General features: G+C 42.7%; 1 long non-coding RNA gene across 2 annotated transcripts; it reads left to right on the plus strand.

Annotated features, from left to right (window-relative positions):
* Window positions 1-222: 222 nt before the first annotated feature.
* LOC140695010 (uncharacterized) lies at window positions 223-27,004 on the plus strand. 2 transcript variants are annotated; one of them, XR_012070685.1, is made up of 6 exons: window positions 223-489; window positions 23,186-23,371; window positions 23,923-24,065; window positions 25,259-25,319; window positions 25,848-26,072; window positions 26,744-27,004. It is a non-coding gene; the product is annotated as an uncharacterized lncRNA (long non-coding RNA). The 2 variants fall into 2 exon arrangements; XR_012070686.1 differs by lacking the exon at window positions 25,259-25,319 and having other exon boundaries at window positions 26,696-26,967.
* Window positions 27,005-27,383: the final 379 nt, after the last annotated feature.

Genomic DNA, 27,383 nt, shown 5'->3' on the forward strand with positions numbered 1-27,383 from the left:
TCATCTCAGAGGAGAATATCTTTTGCATCTATCAGCTACTCACCTCGGTGAGCCATATCAGCCCATGTGGCTCCCAGTGGACACTCTGTATCCACTACAGGCACCGCTATGTGCCCGAGAATGGGTGGAGCGTCTTCCAGAAACACTGCAAGGTCGTGGGCCTTGTCACCATTACCGACTGTCTCTCTGCCAAGGCCTTGGAGAAGCTCCACGTGCAGAGGAGCTGTATGGCACCTCGATAATGACTCTCAGCTCTTTGTCTTTGTACTGCATGTGAAGGAAGTCGAGCAGCCGCGCACCGACGTTGCCTTCAAATTTAGAGGACTGCAGGGTGGTGGAGAAGAGGATCGAGGACTTCACTGAGTCACTCTTCATCTTGCTCAAGTCCAAGTGGCTGGATGGTGGCCCCAAGAATTCTGGGGACAAGATTCCCCTCCTCTGCATCCTGTTTGAGAAGGAGGACTTCATGGGACTGGACACAGACAGCAGGTAAGTTTACCTGGAGGCCAGTCCACCCTGGCTTTGTGCCGGATTGCTTCCCTACATCCAGAAAGGGATCAGCAAGGAAGAAGTCTGTCTTGTAGCCAAGGGGGGATGGAGATGCAGCCCGCCGGTTTCCAGACATTTCAAAGTGAATCCGCCTTTGTTTCAGAGAGATCCTTTTAGGGTTAGTGTGGACACTTACTCCCGCTTTACAGCCATGACCATGGTGGGACCCCTGGGGTTGCTGTCCAATAAAGTAGTCAAAGCCACTGATGCTAGGAGCACTGGGGAGGAGGCTGGACTGAGCTGAGATGTGCTGTAGGTCAAATGCACATCAGACACTGAGGCTTGTCTAGTAAAAGTATATAAACTCTCTCTTTACTTCCTATATTGCTTACATGTCAAAATGATAGTATTTTACATACAGTAGATTAAGTAAGATCTGTTCTTAAAATCAGTTTCTAGTATTTGTGTTTTGTTTGTTGGTTTGTTTCTTTGTTTACCATTTTAAACGTGGCAAATGGGAAACGTTATTTACATGGCTCTCATTTCATTTCTGTTGGGCAGCCTGTCCTGGGACAGTCCAATCCCTTTGCTTACAGATGAGATGCTTAACCCCGAGAGGCGGAACGAGGAGCTGGTTGAGCTGGGGCTGGAGCCGGTGTCTCCTGCCTCCCAGGCCCAGCACCTATTCTGCTCAGGCCCTCTCTTCTTGCCCGACAGCCTCCGTGCCAAGTTAGGACATCAGAAACACCGCCGGGGACTTCCGAATGAACTCCTTATGCAGGGAAAGGCGTATCACGGTGTATGGGACAGAGCAGGGAAATGTTCATTCTCACTTTTTCCCTGTGATTAAGTCAACGGCCCCACATTGCCTCGGAAGTACAGACGAGCTCTTCTGGGCTGCCTACCCCCCCAACTTCAGCTCTGTTTCCCGGTGTATCTGTTGTGTTGTCCCTCGGGCAGAAGAGGGTGAGATGCCTTTTCCGAGACGTGGAAACCTTTGCTGGGGAGAGTGAGGGAAGCTGTGTTCCCCAGGCCTACGGCCTCTGTCCTTGAGTCTGGAGAGGGCTCATGGTGTTCCCACAGGTGACGGTCGGAGAACCTGGCACATGTTTCTGGGCCCGCTGTGAAGGAAGTGCTCTGTGACTCTTGAACTTAGCTAAGATCAGATCCTACTCTCTGGTTGTTGGTAAGTTGGAGGAGAAGATGCTAGAGAATTGATAAAAAGAATGTCTAGACCAGCCCTGTGAGTGAGAAGCACAGGGGACACGAGTCCCACCTGCGAGAGACAATGTAGCGGGCTCTGGATGAATTTTCTGTTCCTCCCAGACATACCTCTATGACTTAAGGAAGGGGGAGGCATGCTGTAGCCATGATCTGTACTTGTCCTCTCAGGGCCCTGTGATCTACATGCCCGCACTCCCCATCTGCTTCTTAAGATGAGCTGGCATGTATAGGAGCCTGGGCACTGCTGAGGGCATAGCTGCCAGCACCATGCTACACCAAGTCTGGCTCCGTTCACCTCTCCTGTCAACACCTGCTGAGGCCCCAGGCATTAGTCAAGGTAGGTGCATCGGTGCAACATAAGCAGGGACCACTTCTCACCCTGGACAGACTGGTGAGTGAGCAGTGGAAGCCTTGAGCCCTGCCCCAGCCCCCACGCCAGTGCCTCCTCTTTTGTCATAGGAGGCACTGGTGATATTTTTGCTCAACAAATGCTTGTCTCTGAGTCTGCAGCCCCACCAGAGAATGCCAGATTGTTTTTGTCTTTTGAAGTCTGCCCTTGGGACTTGGCGGAGTATCCGGATGTGTAATTAGCCCACAGTGGTTGACACTGTCCCCATTGTTTACCCAGAACCTCGTGTACCAGGCATGGCTCCCAGTATCGAAATACAGCAGCACATTAAACCTCCCTCCTTTTGGGTCTGTCTGTTCTGGTACCATAAGGGCTCAGCCAGCTTCTGAACGTCAGTGAGATAACACGGCCAGTGAGCTCGGGTCAAGCACATTCTCCTCCAGTCACTTTTACCCCATTGTTGCTTTTAGTATTCCACAGTCATTAATTATTTAAACAATTCTTTGGTACAGGAGCAGAGCCTAATTCTCTCCTGCTACTCTTGGTGGAAGTGAGTAAAACGGTCCAGACTGAAATGCGACCACAATTTGTAGCTCAAAAGCTGCCTTGAAGCTTGTAGGTGGAATTTTGGTTAGGGGCGCTGACCACGTTGGGGTCCCCCGGCAGCGCCGCTCCCCTCAGGTCCCTGCTTTCCCTGGAGCAGGGGGTGAGGGTGGGTCTCACCATCCCCTCATCCCTGGCCTCACACACTCACGTAAATTTTTGTACATGCTGTCAAAATCATTTTTGTTCTTGTGTGTTTCTAATTTTCTCTTGTTCCTCTTTTCCTTTTTCTTTATTCCTTTTTCAATTGTACTGCCCAGTGAGCATGTTGTTGCATCTGAAAATGTGGGCTGTGCACACCCTGCATTGGAAATAGCCAGATTGCCCTCCATACTGTCTCCATCACTTTAAAAAGCAAAATCTTAATATCTGTCTTGATCCATGTATTATCCTAGTCATTTTGTATTTTCTAATGTTTTGGAATATTTGCTTTGTTAGCACATTACCCACTGGTGTTAGATACCTGTTAAAATCCTTGCTTTGAGGGACCTGTTTGGTCCTCCTTTTATTTGGTGACAAATGCACCCTTATTAAATTTGTTTGATTGTTTTGAAGAAGTGAGATGCGAATTGATTTAGTCGGCTGCTCAGGGATTCTTTTCATGGAGTATTTAAACTTGTAAGGTCAAACTCTGCAGCATTTTGCTCGATTCCTGCTTTTACACAAACGTGCTCGGCACGCGGTTCCTGGCTGTCGCTGTGTGACGTGCGTGACGGCGCTTCATGGCCGGCGGTCACTGGTGAGGAAGTGGCCGCCACGGAGGTGACAGCTGCAGGGGACGCTGTTGGAGGAAGCGGTCACCGTTTGGTTCTTTAAATTTTTTTTTTGCATTCAACTTCCCCGTGCCATTTACTTTACTTTGCCTTCATAAAGGGGCAGAATTGGGTCTAAAATCCATGACACTATTTGTTCCCTTTACGAGGCTGGTTTTTCTGGGTATCAGGACAACATGACCTTCTCCTAAGTAGCTGGCTCACCTGGATCTGTTGGACACAGGGACAGCTAAAAGGGCCGTAGCTTCCTCTCTGCTCCAGCCAGTGGGCATTCAGAGCTGGGTCTGTGGTTTGCCTCAGCAGCCGTGCAGACCTCCCTGCCCCGGCCTTTACTTTTAACCCATGTTGGCAGTAAAGAGTTGAATCCGTTTCTGTTGCAGCTGACATCCACCACTGACAGCCGTGTCGTTAGTTTGTGGTAGTCATTCTCCAAAACCCCAGACAACCGTGAAGGAAAATGATTTGGCCGACCTAGGACCCTGGATTCTCACCCTCACCATGGTTCATCTCACCCGGTGGAAGGGTTTGGCCACCACCATCATGCTGACCATGAGGCCTTGTTTCTCCTTTCATGCTCTGGTCCAAATGTGGACACTTCATTTTTCACTGAATTTGTCTCGCTTGAGACAGGCCAGAATATCTGAATGAGTCCATCACATTCTGGGTGGGGAACAGAACAGAAGTAAGTGTCGCAAGTAGATGGAGTCTAGGCTGTCCGGGTTGGCAAATGCAGGCTGGGATCTGTGATGGCTGGGATGTACACTGGACACAGGTCTTTCCCGTGGCTCCCAAGAGCCCAGGAGTTGGAGTGATAACAGCCTTGCGTGGGTTCCCCCATCCTCATTTGCTCACTGGCAAGTGTGTCTGCTAATTAGGAGCTCCCCCAGACCTCGGGCCCTTCAAAGCTCAGACCACGGGAAAATCTTGAGTCCCTTCTCCTGGGCCTCCTGTGTGAGAATCCAGTGCCTTCTGAGGTGACCAGCGGCAGGAGATGCCTCCCCCTCCAGGGAGCACCCTACGGCGGACTGTTAGTGCACCATGCTGTGAGCTTGTGTGTTTCCGGCCATGGTCCCTGCAAAACCACACTTGAGATCAGCTTATTGGCGAAAATAACAGGACTGATTCCAGGGCAGGGCCTGGGGGAGGGAACAGTGGAAATTGAATGTGACCTGAGACAACTAGGTGGGTGCTGAGGCTGTTACTAAAATGGGGAGTCTGGGAGGTACCTGCCAGGAATCGAATTCCAGAGTAAATGGTGGACATGAGGCATTTTTAAGATGCCATTTTTCATCCAAGTTAGGACTTCAAAGAGGCACTCGGCTCTATGAGACTGGGGCTCACGTGAAGGAGCTGGACTAGAGATACACGTTGGGAGTCGTCATTCTTAGCTGGTGTTCACAGCCTTGCATGTGAATTAGATCATCTCGAGAGCTGCAGACTGAGGCTGAGGGAGGGGAGGGATGTGCCTCGGTTGGAGGAAAGCCCAGACCATGCAGCTTTGGTGTGTCAGCCAGCGGCGTTTGTCATTTTCAGAGCAATCCCATTTATCCTTAAGGGGCCTGGGGTTCAGCAGGGCCAGCCAGAAAGAAATCCAAAGGGAGAGTCTTGGCCACGTGTGCGTCTTAGGAAGGTGCAGAGGCTGCAGGATACGGAAGGTTAGAATCCTCAGAAGCTGGAGTTGGAGTGGGGAGAAGGTATTCACAGTCACCTGTGAGGGAGGGAGGGAGGCCTAGGGAGTCCCCACCCTACCGGACTCGCTTTCCCATGAACAGGAGGCAGTCAGACAGAGGATCTGAGGTAAGAAGGATGGGCACTGGGAGGGAAGCCAACCTGGAGAATGGTGCTTGGAAAGTTCTGGAATAGTCTCCCTGAAAAATAGAGTTAAAAATACCCAGACTCTTAAGAATATTGTTAGTGACTTGGGAGGAGGCAGTTGTTTTTCTGGCCTCCTAAGTGTAAGTCATGTATTCAGGGATACACCGAAGATACGGGCAGTCTGTTCCGGGGACTTGATCCTTACCAGGGGGATCAGTGCAAGTTTAAAGGGGCAGAAGGGCAGCGGAGGGAAACTAGCCAGGCCCCGTGTCAGGTAGCAGTCGGCCGCCCTACTTGCGTGTTTCATTCACATCCATGACTCCCAGGTGGGCGCTGACAGCCCCCTTTTGGGGATTGGGAAGCCTTCTCAGAGGGGTTAAGGAATTGGTTTGTTTAGCGGTTGATAAATGCTGTAGCAGGATTCAAGCAGAGCCTTGTCAGACTTCAAGGGCATGTTCTCTCTACTGTTTCCAGTACTTCCCTGTTATACCTGGAATGGTGAAGTGGGTCAGATTTGGAGCCTTTCAGAAAAAGTATGATTTAAGTGCCTCAGGACTGTTTCACAAAGCTCAGCGTTCTTTGATTGTTCTGAAGCATGCAGTGCTTTTCGCCCCACAGAGGTAACGTCTAACTCCATTGTCGATGATGTGGTTGCAAATGATATACAGGTGTAAAACCACACTTCGCAGCTTCTAAAGGGAAACTCTCCAATTCTCCCTTGGTCGGCTTTCTTCCACGGGGTGTAACTGTGCTGCAGCATAGGCCTGAGCTTCCGTATGGAGTGAGGATTTAATATCCGATGTTAGCATAAAATGGTCAGATGAAGAAAACTGACATTGACAATTTATTTTTGGGTTTCATTAGTCAAGATATACTATCAGTTAATGGCCCATATTGCAAATGAAATTCAGTATAGGACATTGCATTTCTTCCTTTCTATTTAGAGTTCTCTTACCGAATAAGGTTGCCTGCTTTGGAACATCAGTTTCACCACCACGGCACCTATCAGTGTGTTGGTGTGATTGCATTTACAGAGTGAATCTAATCTGGTCTTCCTCAGCCCCAAACACTCCAGTGCAGAATCACAGGCTTTAGCCATCTGTTAGTCACGCAAATACTTCTAAAATTATATGATGCCAGAAAAGAAAGAAGAGAGAGAGAGAGAGATTGCCTTTATCAAAGTTCCTTTCAGTTCTAACTGCAAACTGTTGTTGAGCAGCTCTGGTTTCCTTTGGATATGAATATATACATTTCTTTGCATGTAACCTAGGTTTTGGACTAGAACACCAAGTTCTTGCTGTCCCCAAGCCACAAAAATAGTAGCCAAATTGCACATGTGTGAAATAGTTTATACTTTTTTCTGAGAAAGTATCCTTGAATTTGGGACTTGGACTGTGATTTCTGCTTTTTGCTTCCCTCAACCGTCTTGTAATCTCTCACTCCTTCCCACCTGGTTCCCAAGTGTTCGTGGTCTCAAAGGAGCGGGCAAACACCCAGTTGGTCACCATATACTGCTGCTATAGATAGAGACCAGACAAGACCTAAAGGACATTATCGGAGAGGAATTCCTGGAAGAAATGGGCTCTACATTCAGTTGTGAGGACAGAGTAAGAGTCAGCCAGGAGAAGGAGTCAAGAATGTGTCTCAGATCGCAGGTGCAGCCCGGGCAGAGGCCTGGAGGCTTTTGGCGTGGGGACCCGTGGAGAGTGCCCTGTGCGGTCCAGGGTGGAGGGAGCCCCTGCTGGGGAGGACACTGGAGAGAGTCCGGGATGTAGGGCTTTGGAAGAAGTTGAGCTTTACTAGAACTGACACAGTAGGCAGTGAAGGGTGTCAACAGAAGTGACCCTCAGGAAAGGTACTTCTGGTATTGCTTCTGATATTCTACAGACCGAAGGATCGGGACGGGCGAGAGCAGTTATGTCTGTCCCTTTGAGACCCAACCGGTCATTCATTTATACATTACACGTGCACTTCTGTGAGTCTAGGGGAGAGAGCGTGTAGCCACTTTAGTAAGCAAAATGTATTTGCTTCTTGAGAGCTTAGCATTGTCAGAAGTTGACTTAGCCTAGAATGTTCTAGGAAGAGAGGAACAATTTGTGGAGGTTGGAGGAAGGGAAGGCTTCCTTGGGAAACAGTCAAAATGAGACTGGAGCAAGTGGGAAGTAGGAGCAGGTCAGGGGCCCCTGTGGTCACTGGGGACCTGTGTACTTAGGTGAGGATGGGCGAGCAGGGTCTGGGGTGGGGCTAGAACTCTAACAGGGAGCCTCTAAAGGGTTTGAAGTGGGGGTTGATGTAATCAAATTTGTGATTTGGGAAGGCTGCCGTGGCTCTCTGTGTTTGTATAGCGGGGAAGAGGGGGTGGGTGCCACCAACTGGGGGATCATTAGAAGACCATTCACAGGCTGGGATATGGGCATCGGGGCTACTTGGGGATGGCAGGGGCAGTGTGGATGCCGGCTTTCCTTATTGGGGGACTTGTTAGCGGGCCGACCTAGAGGCATTTTGTGGCTGGAAGAAAACTGATGGAGGCCGCCAGGTGGATTTTCCTCTTCTCTCCTTCCCTGCCTAGTGTGATGATCTTAGCTCAGCCAACATTTGGAACAAAAGAGCTAATTTCCAGGGTTGCCCAGGACTTTGTAGAGCTCCTTCGAGTGAGATCTGATAGGATTTAGGTTTGTGTTCAGATCTGGATGTTCACTTAGCTAGAAACGTCCTGTCATTTCGATTTCCATAGGGGTTTTTTACTTCATAAAGATTGCTTTCTTGGTGAGAGGAAATTTAATACAGCTGTTGTCTTTTTCAAAAAAATCATATCATTTAAGAACTTTAATATTCAAAAGAATAGAAATATATAAAATATTTAAGGAAGTCTTTGGTTAAGTTTCTTTGCTTTCTGAGCTAATGTGGAGTTAGAGCCTTTGCATTACTTAATAGCACATCCTTGTCAGTATTTAAAGAGCTGATAGTGGGCGCCCCAGGCCCCACCTCTCAAAGAATCGTTAAAGTTTTCTCTGAAATAGTGAGGTCATAAAGGTCTTGTTTTCAGAAATCAAACGGTTTATAATACGCAGCATAGCCACATTTATAAAATAATAATTAGTTCAAAATTAAGAAAGTGGAGGATAATTGATTTTTTTAAAGCCTATACATAAACTTTCTTGTGCTAATGTTGCAACTGGAAATTTTGAAAAGAAAAATCCTACTGCAATATCATCTACATGGAATACATATATGAGTTTTACGCTTGAAAAGTAACTGCGCAGTGGTTTTCAAAGTCAGGAGCATTCCAGCTCAGATACTGGCAGTGATGGTTGCTGGTTTTCAATGAAAGAGCCTAAATTTGCCTTCTTAGCTTTTTTATTTTTGTATTGAGAGGGTTGATTAGTGCTTTGCGAGCATGATTTAGGGGCAAATTGAGGGCAGATGTCGTGTAAAAACAGTGAGATATTTCCATGCATTTTATTTTCTGGACATCACCAGGGCACATGTGGGGTTTGTGCCTGCAGGCTGGAATGCTGCAGGACTCCCTAATCCATCACCATTATGTCCTGGAGCTGCTCAGGTCATTGAATGCTTTTCTGTTGCTTGGAGGAAAGGTGGTCTGATGGAGATGATCAGATGTGCAGTTAAAGTGCTATTACTTGAAATAAGAGTAACCTAGAAACATTGCTCTAACAATACAGGATGAGGGAGGAGAATTGTCTGAGCTACTTGCAGTGGGGAGTCTTCTCATGTTTCTCCCACACGGTGACTCCTGCCAATATCCGCCACAGTCCTGCACGGTAGTCCTGCCGAAGCAAGCAAGCACTTTGCTCAGAAACGCACTGAATTTCCTTGTGCCTCTGTTTGTTGGCTTTTTTTTGAAAGCACATTTTGCCCTTTGCTTAAATGCCATCCATGCTAGTCAACTCTTACACTCATTTTTCTGGAACTCGTCCATAAATAGCTGCTGAATGGATGAACAGAATGTAGTATCTCCATGTAGTGGAAGATTATTCACACGTAAGAGTGAATAAAAAAGAAAAAAAAAAAAGAGGAAAATGAAAAAGGCCACCTGTTTTTGGAAGTCCACCCTGACTGTTCAACCCACACTTTTCCCTTTGAAACCCAATCACTTATGCTCCATTCTACTCTTTTTGATAGTGCTTACCACCTTCTAATAATCTTTAACGTTTTCAAAAAAAAAAAAAAGAAAGAGATGCTGATACCACTTCAAAATATACAAGCCTTGATAACAGCTTGTTAATTGAAAGGAAGCAGACACAAACGGTCAAATATTGTTGATTTCAGTGATCTGAAATGCCCAGAAAAGGCACATGCAGAGACAGAGAGCAGGTGATGGCTGGAAGGGGCTGGTTGGAGGGGGATTAGGGAGTGACTGCTAGTGATAGGCGGATTCTTTAGGGGTGATGAAGTGTTCTGGAAATAGAAGGTGATGGGTGCTACACAACCGTGATTGTGCAGAAGACTGCTGAGCGCTGTGTCTGGGAGTGCCTGTTGTTGGGGCATCTTTATTTTGTTCTCATCCTGCAATGTGAAGAGCCATCTTCTGCTGTGGCTGTTCTACTCCTGTGAGTGGTGAGGATCAGAGACTTTGCAGAGTCATGTTTCTTTTTTCCCCCTGGGTGAGTGTAGGCAAAAAAAGATTTAAGCCTAAGAAAGTGCTCCATCTGCAGAAATGTCTTTTTGTTTTGCATGGTGTAAAAACCTTGAGAGCTTTTAATCGTTGAGGCCAGTCTGTGGGAGGAAATAGCCCGTGAAGCCTGTTTGAGCCCGGGAAGCACCGTGCATCTCTCCCAGACACGGGTGGGGATTTCACCCCCGTTCAGGCAGTGAAGGGCCCAGACCCATGAGCAGACTTGACAATCGTGAATATTTACGTGTATCCGCTGCTTCATCTTGGATATTAATTTCAAGCTGAGTCAGTTTGTGGCGGCAGCCTCATCCTACATCAGGAATTTATAGTATCTGCTCTTTGAGGTGAAGACCTGACAGACTTGATTATTTAACAGTCTGCCTTGAATTGATATCTCAGATTCCTTTGTCAAAAGCAAAACAGCAGAAATACAGACGTCCTTTAATGCCAATGTGACCTGGAACGGGATTAGCCTCTGTGCCTCAGTCGCCTTATCTGTGAGTGGGTAAGATGATAACAGTGCTTCCCTCAGAGGAGCTGGTGAGGGGAGAGTCAGAAGCACAAATGGAGGACTTACACGAGGTGCTCATGAATGACCTAGTTTAGTGCTGTCAGTCTGGTGAGGCCTCAGGGGCAGAGATGTCAGAACAGAGCAGTCCTAGCCGGAGCTCGATCCGTGATGGCAGCTGTTATGATCAGTATCACCACTGTTGATTATCAGGTAGTTTATGACTTGGTAATATGAATTCATGAATAATGTTAAAGAACTAGATATCTCAGATCCAGTTTACATAGTCTTCAAAATTTCCTCTGAGAAATAGATGGTATCTTCCCCATCTTAAATCTGAGATGAGTCTCTAAAAAAGTCTGTATTCCTCCATCTTTTTGCTTTAATTCCCCATTTCTTTAAAAACAAAGTTTTTAAATGGAGTTACTGGGGACTGAACTGAGTGCCTCATGCATGCTAAGCACATACTCTCCCACATGAGGTATAACCTCCTCCCTGATTTTTTTTTAATTTACTTTCTTAATTTACGGAGTTTAGAGGCCTCTAATTCTTTTTCTGGAGACTTGTCCATGAACCTGTAAATCTATAATTAATGGACAAAATTTGGTTTATTAAAAAAATCAATAGAATATTGTGCATTCCATCCAAAAAGAAATGCTCATTGACTTAAAATGTTTCTCCTTTAAGGTGATTTCTCCTTTGTGGTCTAGCTTAATTTATTAACAGTCATCCTCATCATCATAATGACCAAACTCGCTGTGAGTGGACACCTACCTAAGGCTAAAATGCTTTCCTCATGTTTTAGTTCATAGCAGGTGTTTGATTGTAGGTATCAGTGTCTCCTTTTTTGCAGCTGAGGGATTGAGAGATGGAGCAGCTTGTCCCAAATTACACGCAGCAGGCTGTGGCTAGCTCGGTGCTGGAACCCAGGCTGCACAGGATGCTTTCTTAATTGCTCCTCTAATCAGCCTCCCGTTAAGTGGTTACCCAAACACCTGTGACTCCATAAATGGCCGAGTTTAGTGATCTCAGCTTGATGATGCCTTCAAAGGAGAGACACCATTGAGAAGGTGAGACAGAGTGGCAGAAATTACAATTGTTTATTTTCACAAATTTATAATTCTCAGGTAATTACTTAAAAAGTTAATTTTATATTTTAGTGCTCTGTAAGCAGTAAAAACATAACATTAAAAATAATTATAGTGCAAAAGAGAAGTGGGCTCTGAAAGTCCAACCACTGCTATTGATGTTACTTGTTTTTCTCTAGTGGCCCTTATTGACAGAAATACTTAAAAAGACTGAATTGGTTTTATGTAGTCTTAATATGGAAGAAAAGATTGTCAGTGAATATTGTAAGTAAAGTCTTTACTCTTTTCTTTCCTGTTGATGAATATGTAAGTTGTTTTCATGGCTTAAGTACATTTCCTCATTTGTGAAATTTTAGTAATATTGTTTAATTTGTCTGACTGTGAGAGTTAGACGCCTTGTATACAAAGAACACAAGAGGTGCTTAATAAAAGTGCTGTCACAATGACAGATATTTTAGATTGATCAACTCTGAATACTAAAGAGTGTCGCTTATTTCTGATGCATATTTAATAAGTATATGTATGATATATTTGAATATGGTTTAAAGTAACAAGGATTCATTTTTTTTTTGGTGTAGTATGAAGTTTTAATGAAATCTGTATCATTCTAGTGAGACAGAGACTAGTTAAATTGCCTTAATCAGATGACCTTGAAGATTATTTACACAGAATATGTATTGTTACAAATCAGAATTTATGTTGCCGTGTAACCATCCACTCAGATATTTAAATTCGTGGGATTCTGACCAGATCAAATAAGTTTAGTAGAATCCGCATTGATCATTTTCAGGGAATAAGCTCCTCTCTTTTGTGATTAAAGAAAATTTTGATTTTTTTCTACACTCTTAACAGGTTTAAAATATCAAAACATTGATTTGACACATTACTTTTTTAATAGAGAGAATAAAGCTCATGCTGTTTTATTATGTAAATAAATATTTTTGTATGTCGACAAACTTGTATGATATCCTGGATATTTGAGAAGTATTTTGCAAGATATTAGATAACCTACTGTTGGAAAAATACAAACGTGACTTTTATGAACATAGGCGTAGTACAGATCTGTTGGTTTTTGCTACAGTGCAAGACATGAGGCCTAGGATGCCTTTGCTGCCGATTGCAAGGAGGACACATTCCATGTCTCAGTTTCCCCTCCTGTAAAATGAAGTGGCTGAACTGGATTCTTTCCTCTTCTAAGATGAGTTTCCATGAGCCTATGTCTTCTGTTTATATTCAGGAGTATTAGCAGTATCAAATTAAATACTGAATATCCCTCCCTTCCCCCGAATCAAAGTGCAGTATATGCTACATAAGCTTTTAGTTATCTGATTCTCCTTTCTGATCCTACAGGCAATTTTTGTGTTGCATCTTTCCCGGCAACCTGGAAGGTCATTTTAGCCATAGGTGGCACTGTTGCACCTTCTTACAGTCTTAACATTCCTGTTTGTAAAAGAAGGCTTAAATAACTTTATTTTATTTTGATTTCTTTACTTAATGCTTCAGAAGAGCCCAATGTCTTTTATGTGTGTCTACCTGGAAAAGTTATTCTGCTTATATTTTAGATTTATTCTGTCATCTCACTGTGAACATTTCAGACTTGCTGTGCAAGCAATGGGAAAATCGGGCTTTTCTTCTAGTGTTAGAAACCAGTGAGCCGGGATTTTATAAAACAGCTAGAAGCGGCATCTGGACGACCTTAAAGGTGAAAAGTGTATTGAGTTCCCTGAGTTTTGACCCCGCCGCTGTGTGTTAATTGGTGGTAGGAGATTTGGTACATATACGAAGGGGTGTAGTTTTTTGACTTGGGTTTGGTTGCACGTGCTGCCACTGAGCCACGTGAGCCTGAGACAGTTCGTTTTGAGTTTTTCCCTCGTCTGTGAGATGGGGACATTCATATATGAATTGTAGAATTGTGAGAATTAGAAATTATGTGCAGTGTTTACCACAGTGAGTATGTCAAGAGGGCTCTTAAACTTTAGCTGCTGTTTTGTGTGAAGCCATCATTTGGGAGTCTTTGGCAATTACTAAGAAACAGGAAAATAAGAAGAGCTGTTTTTATGATGAAAGATATTTGAGGAGGTTCCATAGTTCCTATACCCATAATTTAGCATCAGCAGAGTCAGGACAGTTACACAGTCGCCCTGAACCAATGTTAAGCCACAGAATTATTTGTTGCTTCATATATTTTGGGGCTTAAGGAGATCCAATACTTATACACATGTTGTCTCCAGCAGCCAACTGAGAGATGACACAAAAGAGTAGACAGGCGATAAATGTCTTCTTTGTTACTGATGAAGCCACGTTCTTCATGAACTTCAAGGCTGTGGGAAAATGCGTGTCATGATACTGTGTCCCAGAAATACAGACTCACCCTGTCCCATGTAGCTCTGGGCCACAGCGAGCCTTCCCTTGAGAGGACCTGCCCCTTCATGCACAGGGCTTTCCTGCCATGGAGCTGAGCATCCCAGGTGCTTCCCAATGGTGACCAACACTGGAGTGAAAGGAAGGGTTTCACATGCCCCGCTTGTCTCCCCGGACTCACACCTCACTCTGTTAGTGTGATGAGTGCTAGCTGTGGGCCAGGGGCCAGGGGTGTGAAGGGAGAAGCACTCTCCATGGCCCAAAAGAGTGGTTAGGAGGCATCCCCTCCCTCAGTTTAAACAGGTGGTGGGGTGGAACATAAGGGTACTCCCCAATTGTTTATAAAAGGAGAAATAAGGATGTTCTTTGGGACTTAGGCTAGCCAGAAAACACATAAGATGATTAGAGGGGAGACTTGTAAATCACTTTAATATTAAGTTGACATTTGTTGAACACCCAAAATGTGCTACATTCTTTTCTGAGCATTTTACAGAAATGAATCCTTCAATCTTCTCTACAAGCGAGTAAGGAAGGTTTGATTGTTATCCCAGTTTTACAGTGTGGAAATTGAGGCACACAGAGGGTAATTAAGTTGGCAAAATCACAGAACTAGTAATTGGCAGAGCTGGTATTTAAACCCTGGCTGTCTGGTTTTGAGGCTCCCAGAGATGGGCTTTTTGTGTTTAGCGTTATCAGCATCCCTGAATCTTTGTACCTCTGTGCATCAGTTAGCCTATAAAGGACAGGGAAAGGAGAGTTACATGGGTGCTCATAGTCATGTCTTGCCGCTGTCCACGGAGAGTGCACCGTGATTGGCGTTAATTGTCTTCTGGGCAGTAGATCTGTTCGTATAATAGAAATTTAGTTCATTGAGTTAATCTAGAAACCCTTCCTGCTCCGTTTCTGTCCATGCTTGCCATGTGACTGCCTGCCCGTGATTGGGCCGTGGAGGAGAAAATGTACTCATGGTTGAACTCTGATATTTCAGTCTGGTTCATAGATTCACGTCTTCTGTTACATTAATAAGCTAAGTTTCTGGTTTTCTTGCATCAGTGTCTCATGACTTTGGTTAATGTGAAACCAGTCCATGGGAGCCCAGGGGTGATGACGGTATAATTTCTGAGCACGCTGTGGCACTTCTACCCATGCAGACGTGGCTGAAGGATGTCCACCTTCCTCACTGATTTCCCCCAACAGCAGGGTCCTCTCCCACCCCTGGATGTGAGGTTGGGAGCTCTCTGAGTAGGCCAGTCAGAGGCCCAGTTAACCAATCAGAAAATGATGAAGTACCTGGAAGTGGGTTTAATAGAAGAAAAGGGCTTCCAGGTAGTCAGATGGGCTGTTCGAGTCCATTTGGTGAAAAGCTGTCCACTGTCTGTGGTTTAGCTGCTTCTTTGCTATTGAAAAGTCTGGAGTAGATGAAGGGATTTTAAAAAGCAGAAAGGAATGATTTCAGGTGGTACGTCCACACTGGTGAGAAGTGATGGATGACCACCAGTGTGAGGCATAGACAGAGTCTTACAAACTTCATAAAACAGCATTAAAAGCTCTGCCATCTGAGTGCACTTCATATGGGGTCCAGATCATCACTGGTGACGCAGTGAGGGCAAGTAACTGATGATGGCAGAAAGAACATGGACGCATCAAAAAGGTCTCGTTCACGTTCCCTGTTTAAGGGATGCGGCACAGTGTAATATATTTGAGCTGGTTTTTCACTGAAAAATTTTTAGTGTTTTCTGGGACTCCCCAGTACCCCAAGGGTCCATGCAGCTGGGTGTCCCCTCAGTGCAGCACTGTCAGCGCTTGCCCTGGGCTGACGCGGTGTCACACGGAGTAGGAGGGTCCGCGTCCCCGGCTCCTCTGAGCTCCGTCTCCTCATCCGCAGAGCCGGGTTTCTCATCCGTGTCTACTTAGTAGGGTTGTTGAGAATCACACGTGAAGCTTCAGGGGTGACTTGTGGTTGTCTCCGTGATTGGCATATAGTGAATATTTGATAGAAACACTTGATTTTTTAGTATAATTGTAGTACCTAGGTTGCAGTGGTTTTTAGTCTGCGTTTTTTTATAACTTTATTCTTATTTTTTTGTTTTGCAACTTTGTTTATTTATTTTTATTTTTATTTTTTAACATTTTTTATTGATTTATAATCATTTTACAGTGTTGTGTCAAATTCCAGTGTTCAGCACAATTTTTCAGTCATTCATGGAAATATACACACTCATTGTCACATTTTTTTCTCTGTGATTTATCATAACATTTTGTGTATATTTCCCTGTGTTTATTCTTTTTTTTACATTTTTTATTGATTCATAATCATTTTACAGTGCTGTGTCAAATTCCAGTGTTCAGCACAATTTTTCAGTCATTCATGGACATATACACACTCATTGTCACATTTTTTCTCTGTGATTTATCATAACATTTTGTGTATATTTCCCAGTGCTATACAGTGTAATCTTGTTTATTTATTCTACAATTTTGAAATCCCAGTCTATCCCTTCCCACCCTCTACCCCCCCCCCCCGGTAACCACAAGTCTGTATTCTCGGTCCATGAGTCTATTTCTGTCCTGTATTTATGCTTTGTTTTTGTTTGTTTTTGTTTTTCAGATTCCGCATATGAGCGATCTCATATGGTATTTTTATTTCTCTTTCTGGCTTACTTCACTTAGAATGACATTCTCTAGGAACATCCATGTTGCTGCAAATGGCATTATGTTGTCGGTTTTTATGGCTGAGAAGTATTCCATTGTATAAATATACCACATCTTCTTTATCCAGTCACCTGTTGATGGACATTTAGGTAGTTTCCATGTTTTGGCTATTGTAAATAGTGCTGCTATGAACATTGGGGTGCAGGTGTCATCCTGAAGTAGTTTTCCTTCTGGGTACAAGCCCAGGAGTGGGATTCCTGGGTCATATGGTAAGTCTATTCCTAGTCTTTTGAGGAATCTCCACACTGTCTTCCATAGTGGCTGCACTATTCTTATTTTTAAATATGCACTTAGTTTATTTATTTTTTTGGAGGTACTGGGGACTGAAGCCAGGACATTGTGCATGCTATGCAGGTGCTCTACAACTGAGTAAAACACACCCTCCTTTTCTGCACTTGAATATAAATATTGCTATACACAAAATAGCTCTTAAACACCATCATGGGACCTAGTCACTGTATAGACAATTGAACACGTATGCTATTTCAATAGGAATAAATGTTGATGAGACATACATTTCTGAATCTGTTAATGTGCTTAAAAACGATCATAGGTAGTGATAAACATGAATCTTTGATCCAGTACTTCTTAGGGTCTGTTTTGCCATCAAGGGAAATTACATTCTACAGAGAAGGCTAATTGGGTCTCTTTGATATTTGGATGGTTTAGCAGATGATGAAGACTTTCAAAAGCTGAAAGTTTTGTATTTTAAATTAACTACAAAGTTATCTTCTACAAGTTGTAAGTACTAAGCTTGTGAAGTGCTCAGTAATCCAGGGGGTATGTGTCTGTGTCTGTGTGAACGTTTGTGTGTGTGATATCAGGAAGATAGAAAGAAGTTCCATATAGACTTCTGATAACTTTCTCCTCCATTTCAAGGTGTAGGCATATATTTGCATAAATAAATTGATATTCTTTTGTCATTTGGCATGTTGGGAATAAGACTTTCTCATACTTGTTTCAGAAGGGTTAGGGAGGTTGAGCTTAGGAAATGGGAGGATATAGAGACAGGGAGGTTCTTTAAACTGATCAGAATGAGAAATAGTAACTTTTCTCTTTTCTTCTAGAGCAAACTGGCACTGAATTGTAACATAATATTACTCAGAATTGCTTTTCTGATCAGATACAAGTACCTCAGATTTTTTAAGGCAACATGAAAGATGAAATATGTTTTAGCATTTATCTTTAAAAGAAGTTTTATTTTTCAAGTAAAAGGTTATAGCCTGTTCTTTCTTCCAGCGGTACAAGAAATTCTCATTGATCTATCTAAATGACCTCTGTGCTTAGATTCTTTGTGTTTTTTTTTTCTTTAAGTGCTTGTTTCATTGTGGTTTGAATGAATGTTTAAAACTTCTGGATTTTGATCTTTAGAACATGCTGATTTATCAAAACTGTTAAAAACCTGATTGTTCTCTGCTCCTGGTTTGGTGGGACAACCTACTGATTTCTGTTGTCTGTTCAAGAGGGAAATTCTTCCTCTAGCCTGCAGATCATTAAGTGAATGGTTTGCAGTGTGCCTTTAAAATTATTTGTATGCATTGAGCATGTTTGTCCAGTGAAATTTAAATTGACTCATTGTAATGACTTTGCTTTGATTCTGTGGTTTTGCTCCTCTCCACAAGAATTTGAATTCTCTGTTGCATTTTGTATACGTGTTCTTAACAGGGGAAGAAATTTTACATTTTTTACAGAGGTGGGTTTTCCTATCCCCTCTGAATGCCTTCTAAAATTGATACATTAAAAATCTGTTATTGCAGTGCATAATTATTTCATAAACTATTTTTTGGCATAATCAGAAACAATGACCAAGAATGATAATAAAAAATACGAAAATCTTCCTTCCTTTGAAGAATAGAAATCAGGTAGTCAGGCTCCCTCATGCTTTGTGCCTGACACAATTACTCTCATGTCATTGTGTATCATGATTCGGAGATGGAGTTGCTTCAGGTATATAGATTTTTGTTTTAAAATTTGTGTTGAATACTTTCTCCAGACTGATGTTTCCTGTTGTGTTTGTAGAAAGAGTAGAAGGGAAAAAATACTTTGTTTTGTTTTCAGGAGGCCTGAGTTGATGGGAAAAGAGTTGAGGGTGGGCTGAGGAAAAGAGTGACACTCCCTCTCCTCCTGGCTGAAATTGATGAACAAAGAAATCAATTAAGTATATCGATATTTGACCAATAGAATTTAGCGAGCCCAAACTGGCTAGAAATGCACAACGGAAATTACTGAATTCAGCTGCAGAATGAGGTGCTTTACCAAGTAGAAGCAGCAGAGAGCAATCAGAAAAATCAGTAATATGATGAGATATAAAAGGAATATTATATCTTTTATTTCTGAAACTTTTCTACGGAAAGTTGTGTAGAGCTAAAATTAAGTTTCAAGCATCAGGAGTTAAGAGAGTGGGTGGTTCCGTAGGATCGTTATTCTCGGATGTGCGTAGACCCTGCTAGAGTGGCTGAAGATGGCAGGAAGAGACCCACATCCAGGATTAGTCATCCTAGGGTGTCCTCCATAATGGTTCCATGTGGGAGCCCATGATTGGGTTAACAAATTATAACACAGCACAGTCGCCTCTGAACTTTAAGAAGAAAAAATATGCTTTGGTACTGCTTTGCAAGCAAGTTCCTGTGCATCTTCACTCCAGTCTCCTTTCCTTAAAATCAGAGACAATGCTTTGCTTGTGTAGTTGAGGTTTTAGGTAGCACTCTGCTGGTTGCAAAGCAAGGACCGAGACCCTCAGCTATAAACGCTGGGCTTGTGTGTTGTTAGTCTATTATCCCCAAAACAAAGACCTGGCTGGTCTGGTGGTGTGCTTTGTAATGAACATATCTAAAAGTGTATCTTGTTCCCCTCACCCCATGACTTCCCTAAACATACACTAATCCTTTGTACTCATTGTATATTCTACAATCTCTGCCTCATCCTGTCTTTCCCGAATTTCCTCCTTACTATCTCACAACTGTTAATGAATTTTTCCTTTGATTATACACAATAAATATGGGAACATTTGAGAGGCTCATGGAGATGGCTCCCTACTCCCTCTCGATTTCTTGACTTTTTCCACAGAGTCTTGAATAATCATTCCGTGTCGGTAAGACTTCTGCCAGCCAGAACCCACAGTTCCAGGTGAGAAGGATGCAGGCTTTATCTCTCCTACCGGAGGCAGAGACAGAAGAGAATTGAGATATGCTCCCCCGTGATCCCTTCCTGCCCCAGGTCTACTGCAGTTCACCTGCAGCCTTCTGGCCTCTGCTCACACTGCCTCTGTCCCAGGACTAAACTCATCCTTTTCTTCCCTTGTCAACATTTCCGGTACCTTTCAGAACTTGGTCTCTTCCCTGCAATTCAACCCTGGCAGATGTGATGGTGGTCAGCGTGCTGGTGGGCAGTCCTTTGGGGACCCCCAGGAGCCATGCTGATTCTCCTGAGTCTATCAATCTGGGTTACAGAACAGTCGAGCACCGAAGGAAGCCCATTCATGTGATGTCAACACAGCATTTCATCACTTTCACTTTATTTTTAAATTTTCGGTGGAGAAAATATTTGTAGCAAACTCTTCCAGATATTCGCCGCCTGCTTTCCTCACCACCATTTCCTTGTTGGCTCTGGTGCTAGTTTTATGAATCAGGATTCTTCTCTGCTCATTTCTGGCAGCAGGGCTTGCCGAATCCTTGATCTGCATTTGAAGCAGAATGCTTCTTCGTGATGTCAAGGTGATTCTCCTATTTCTGAATATTTCGTGTACACTCAGCAACTGTTTCAAGTGAAATGCTCTTGTCCAATTTCGGTTAACTCACATTTGCTGATCTCCTGCTTTCATGCTGAGGGCAGTTTCTTTTTCCTCTAATAAAAGTTAGCAATTTGCATTTACTCTGGAAGGTACTGCCCCGAGATGCTTTTGTTCCTAACAGTTTTAATACAATTCACCCATTAAAATGTACATCGGTTTTTACTCTATGCCCAGAAATGTGCATCCCATTCAATCTTAGAACATTTTCATCCCCCCAACAGGATGCCCCGTATGCATAAGCAGACATTCCCATCTTCCCCATCCTCCCCCAGCCCCAAGGAGCCACTTTTCTCTCTGTGGATTTGCCTGTGCTGGACATTTAATGTAAATCGAGTCACTTCATGTAAGTGGAACCGTCTATTGTGACCGACTACTTTCACACTGAGTAACGTTTTCAATGTTTGTCCATGTTGTGGCCTGAGTCACTATTCTATTCTTTGCTATTGCTGAATAACTTTCCACTGTATGGCTGGGCCCGTCTGTTTACCCATTCACCAGGTGATAGGCATTTGGGTTGTTTCTGCTTTTTGGCTGTGATGAGTAATGTCGCCGTGGACACTCATGTGGGATTTTTTATGTGGATATCTGTTTTCACTTCTCTTTCGTGTGTGCCCAGAGAGCAGAATTGCTGGGTAAGTCAGAAACGAAATGTTCAACTCTCTGAGGCCCTGCCAGGCTGTTTTCCAAAGTGGCCAAGCTGTGTTACGTCCTAACCAGCAAGGGCTGTGCGCTCCACTTCCTCTGTGTCCTCATTAGTGCTTGTTACCATTTTTTTTATTATAACCTATTGTTGTGAGTGTGAAGTGGCTTCTCCTAGTGGTTTTGACTTGATTTTCCTTACAGCTAATGCTATTGAACATCATTTCATTGTGCTTATTGGACATTTCTATGTTTTTCTTGAAAAATACCTTTTCAGAACATTTATTAATTTTTTAATTGAGTTGCCTTTTTATTGTTGAGTTGTAGGGGGTTTTTTTCTTCATTTGGAGATACAAATTCCTTATGAGATAAATGATTTGAAAAAATTTTCTCTAGTGTGTTGTTTTTTCACTTTCTGAATGGTGCCCTTTGAAGCAAAGTTTTAAATTTTGATGAACTCCAATTTATCTCTGTTTTCTTTGTTCCATGTGTTTTGGGGTATTATTTTAAATCTGAAGTATTTTATTTAAGCTTTTATGTATAAAATATCTAAATTTGTAGAAACAGTCTAGGAGATGGGTGCGGTTGTTTTCCCCCGTCTTTGGATAGGAGACTGAGGTGCAGAAAATTTCACTGAAATATCAGTGTCACAGCTACCCAGTGCTGTGGGAGTTCAGACCCCTCATGTTTTTCCCCAGAATATGTGATCTTCACCAACATGCTCCACTACTGCCTGGAATCATTAATGAAAACATCTTTCCTTTTTTGATTTCTTGTTAGTTTGTTTTCTCATTAGGGACCTCATCTCCTTATTTTCCTTTCGGATGTCAGTGTAGATTTATTATAGGGCTCATGTAGGCAGAAGCATTGCTATCAGTTAACTTCTATATTACTCACTCTCCAGTGATGATTGTTGCTAGTTGACCTAATCAAGTCATGCTTAAGTCTTTCCTGCTCATGACACTAAAAACAGTCATGACTTACAGAACGCTCAAAGAAGAAAGTACTTGATTGATTTTATTTTGCTACCCAATCAAACCAATCAAGTAAAAACCCTAGTGTTGACACAGACTATAAGCCCTCCAGAATAGGGTCACTGTCTTCCTTGTGTTTCATTTATTTGGTCACAGTGTCTGGATAGTGCTTTGCTGTCCAGCAGTTTTGTGAGGATACTGTGCTCGTGAATATTTGTAAGCACAGAATTTTGACAACAGACTGTGTTGTTCATTTCACAAGGGAAAAGATAATATAGAAATACTGCTCAGATCTATTTTAAAATTAAGCTTGGAAATTTGAGAAGAATTCAAGAAGCCATACAAAGCTCTTTTTCACTAATTTTAGATCTATCTTAGACACTTTATGGTTACATAGCAGAGTCACTTATCAAGTAGATTTGACAAGAGGAGTGTTATATTGATTATTTGATTTAGTTGAAATATTCTACCAGGGATAAAGTCATAAGTGCCCATAAATGAACAAATATGTTTGTATTTCTATGCAACATGGGAGCAGACTACATATGTTTCTATATAATATATATGACTGTGTGTTTTAATCTGCCTGTCAGTGTTTTTTATAGTTTTTCAGCAATGTTATAACTTCAGAATTCTTCTAAGTTATTCACTCCCGATATTACTGCAGTTTGTACTGTGTATTCTATGTTATGGATGGGATTCCACTGTCCCCTCAGTGAGGAATTTCCTCTCCTATTCCGTTAGTAGCAGAGTTAAAGGAACTGTGATTTCTAGGCCTTTGCTTTCCATGTGTTTGCAGTTGGCTGTAAATCACGAATTTCCCTTTCTTGAGTTTTCATTTTTCAATAAGAATTTTTAAAATAATTGTTAATATGTTTCACCAGTCTCCCTAGAAACTTGATGTGTTTGTGCTTTTCAGTTTTCAATTTATGAAAATTGTAAATGCACACTTGTTTTTAAGTAGTCCTTTTTCACTAGATATTTGTTTACTTCTTTAGAGTTAAAATAATTTTTTCCCAATGAATGAATCGGTGTTCATGTTTTAAAAGATAACTTACTTTTTATTTTTCTTATTCTAACAGGTATATTTGTTGTACAGAATTTAGAAAATAAGGATAAACAAAATAATAACTTAAAAATGGCCTCTAATCTCACTTGGAGATACAGATGTAAGGTTTGAAATTGAGAATTACAAGTCCTCTCACGTTGTACTTCTCTTTCAAGTACGTTTTGGTTACTGAGACCCTCGAATTCCCATATGAATTGTAGCAGCAGCTAGTCAGTTACTGCAGAAGAGCCCGCTGGGCTTGTGATCGAGACCACGTTGTATGTATGCATCGCTCTGGAGAGCACTGCCATCCCAAGAATGCTGTCATCTGATCCAGGAATCTGCGTGGTGTGTCTTTCCAGGTATTTAGGTATTCTTTAATTTTTTTCAGCAATGTGTATGGTTTACATAGTATTATTTTATTTATTTTTTGCCTTTATACTGAGGACAAGTGTGCAAGGTACCAGGATTAGAATTGTATTATAGCCCCGCAACTTGCTGCCACCATGGACGCTGCGGTCTCTCTTTGCCCTTTGTAAAATCTCGCACAAAATAGGACCTAAGTAACTCTCTCTTGAAAGAATGATTATATGATTGCTGGATGATGCTTGAGAGTCCTTGTGATGATGTCTTTTTCCCAGACTTTCCTCTCTTCTTAACTATGCCCTTTCCCTTCCTTTCTTCCAGCCTGGGTTTCAGCCTGCCTGTGGCATTGATTTTTCTTGTCTGTGGACTCATCCTTTCACTAGTTCATGATAATGTTACATGTGGGCTGTGGAAACTTGCTAGATGTCAAGAAAGAGCAAATCCATTGCATGCTAGATATTTTAGAGTGTGTTATTGTATTATCGATTGAAATGAAATCAGGCTGACCCATTGAGCCATCCCCTGAGCTCTTTTCGCCTTCCTACAGGTGATACTGCTCTCGTTGCTGCATGTGCCCTTCCCCCAGACTCGGTTTTGGAGTTGAGTAAGTCACCATCACTGGAGCCCTCTCATTAAAAATGAAGAAAACCTTTGCTCCTTCTCCCTGGTTGGGGACTTGGATGAGATGAGGTAACAGATAAAGAATGGAGCCCCACCTCATTCTGACCACCGCTCTTTCCGTTCATTTCTCCAGGGGAAGGGTACAATTCAAAAATATAAAGATTGTGAGCTAATGAGATAGACAAGACAACCGATCATTTATTAAATATCCTTTCATGCCAGAAACAAATGTATTATACACACAAAAAGCACATAAATTACGGTAGTACTGTGGTTACAAACGTGGGTCTGAGTTCGATTCCTGCTCTGGAGTGACAAGTCCTGTGAGATGGAGAAATGGTAGATCGGCTTAGCCTCTCTTGGACTTGTTTTCTGTCCTGCAGAGATGGGGTTCGCTAGGCATCCCTACCCCGTAGAGGTGCTGTGGGGTGTAAATGACGTGAGTGGGCAGCCCGAGCACACATGCTCGTTCCTCGTAAGTGCAGGATAGCACAGCTTTTGCGGTGATGCATTTATGACCACACCGTGTAGACTCTCAGTGCTCCGAAGGGATGCCTTGTGGATTGGAGATGGGATTCTCACTTCTGTAAATACCCAAGAATTGGGTTATTGGGCTTTGCTGATTTGAATCTATTCTTTAGAAAGTACATAATGTAGATATATTTTTCAAACATGCATGCTTTTTATCTTTTATTATTTATACTTCTCCCCTCTCATCTCTTGGTGTGACATTTCATGGAATCCAGGAAACAGTCCTAAGCCACCTGCCTCTTCACACTTCTTTGTGGTGGTTTTCTTCCCTGACTAGAAGAGGGTTGTGCATAGGAAATTTTGTTTGCTCCCCTTCTCTTGGAGTCTCCCTGTTTGTCTGCCCATCTCTCACCTGTCCATCTGTCCATTTCTCTACCCACTCATTCTTCTGACTTGTTCCAAGAAGCATTTCAGGCAGCTTACAGAAGAACAGATACCAAATAAACAGGTGAGAAAATGGGGCCAATTTCAGACAGTGAGGCTTGCAGTTGAGCCTGTGTGAGATTTGCAGGCGTGAGACACACGCCTCTGCCTTGTGCCTTATAAGATAGACAGCATCAATATGCCTGAGGCTCCCAGCAGACACAGGGAAACAGGGTTTGTGGGAGATGCTTACTGTCTGTGAAATAAATAAGTGGCTTAGGAGAAGCCCAGACTTTCCAACTACTAAGGCTTAGGAGAATATATTGAGTGTCTTCCAAAATCAGATTATTGCATCTTTTCTTTTTCAGAGTTTTATGTATAGTTGGTTTACATTCTATACCTGGAAATTTCTCCAAAACTGCTGCCCACGTGAGTCCCATGACTCGGGAATGGGGTGGTTCTGCTCATTGACGGGTGTTGGCCAGAAACGGAAAATGACAGCCTCAAAGGAGCCTGGGATTAAGCAGTTATGTTTTGTCAGTGCTGTAGATTTCAGAAAATACTTTTACCATTTCTCTCCGCCTGAGGAAGCAGCGTGCTCTCTTCCCAGCATCAGGAGCTCAGGGCCACGTGATGGTGGGGCTGACTGCACTGCCGTCAAAACAGCTGTGCTAGTCACTGCAGGTGTGGTGCTTTCACGTAGTGCATTTCATGTTCTTTAATAGGTTTCAACAGGTAGTTAATTAACTGAGTTAATTAACATTTAATAAATATAATGCTTTGTTGAAAAGACAGTTATAGGCAGAATATAAGTTGTGAACAATATAAAAACTGTTTCAATACTGAAATTTCAGTAGGGAAGATTCAGTTTATCTTATTTCCGCCTCTCTTTAAAAGAGAAAAGAAACAAGACAGAAAAAGCAGAGGATGATTTCTGTTCTTCCTCTCGGCTTGCAGGTGCCTTCACCTCCAGTGGCATCCATCCAGACACCAGCACTGACACTGGCCGTGCTCAGAACTGCCTCAGCCCTGAAGACACAACAGACAAATGGAAGGGGGACGCGCCCTGTTACAGCGGGTGCTTTCAATTTTTGAGTCCTTATGTAACTGCGCGGTGTTATTCAGGATCACCCATTCTGCACTGTGTGACGGTGCTTCGGTGTCTCCTAGTTATTTATTTCTGTAAGTACTCATGTATTTTTTCCAATGTGTGTTACTAGACATCTAAAAATGCATTTTTCAGATGAAAAATAATGTGTATTTAATATAAAATTCTGAAAAAAGGGTCAAAAGGGTCTATCCTGTTCCCAGTATTCAGAGATAATAATTAACACTTTAAAATCTATTTTCTGTTCTTTTCATCAGTGTGTATTACCTCTGTCATAAAAACCAGCAAGCACTGTGTGCCTGTTTGCTGTGTGGAGACCTCCATTTTCCATTCAGCTTATGACAATTTTTTTTACAGTATTCTATCTCCGCTGGCATGATTTTTAATGACCATTATAGCATTCTGTCTTGTGGAGTCCTCGTCCATTTTACTTTGGACTTAAGTAAACTTTTAAATTCCAAGTATACTTAACTGAAATTCTGAAAAGAGATCTGTTGTGGTACCGAAAGTCCCCTACTTCCCTTCCCCTTTTTTCCTGAGAGTAAAAACTGCTGACAATGTGGAGTATATATTTCATGACCTTTATGCCTATGTCATATATATATACACATACATAAACGTATATGAGAAATCTATGTATATGTGTGTGTATATATGCTTTATTGAAAAATAAGGCCATACTATATGTTTTCTGCAGCTCGGTTTATTCACTCAGGTATATATCACAGACGTCCTCTCCTTCCAGACTCACCCGGTCCTTTCAGATAGAGTAGAGTGGTCTCCTGATGTGCAGGTTTGGTCTCTTGTGTAAGGACACCTTTCGTGGGAGAGAACTGTGGACAAGGCCTTGGACCACGCCAAAACACCGGAACTTTAGTGGCCACAGCTCACCGTGATTTACCGCATCATTGTCTTGATGGTGGACACTTAAGTTTTCTCCATTTTCCACTGTCAGAAAGGGTGTCTGACTGGCATCCTTCTTGTACAAACATTCCTGTGATCTTGTATAAGTATTCCTTTAGTTAAGGTTTCTGGAAATTTAGTCCTTGGATGTGACAACTACATAAATCACAGGCTCCTTTCAAGTGAATCTAGAAATTCCTTCTCCTGTGGGGAATGAAAAGATGTAGAATAACTTATGTAACCAATTCTCTATCCGTGGGTATGATTCCACTTCAGCTTTTCTTCCCACCAATGTAAACAGTGCTGTGTAAATTCTCTGATGAGTACATCTATTTGAACTGATTCTTTTTGCAAATGAAACGATTCCTAAAAGTGAAGTTCAGCCTGTGTGTACACACGTTTTCCAGGGTTTACATATCCATTGACATGTCGTCCTCCAAAAGATCGCTCACAGTTTGTTGTCTCAAAGATGGACACTAGTT

This window comes from Vicugna pacos, unplaced genomic scaffold, assembly GCF_048564905.1.
Source record: "Vicugna pacos unplaced genomic scaffold, VicPac4 scaffold_119, whole genome shotgun sequence".
Classification (NCBI taxonomy): domain Eukaryota; kingdom Metazoa; phylum Chordata; class Mammalia; order Artiodactyla; family Camelidae; genus Vicugna; species Vicugna pacos.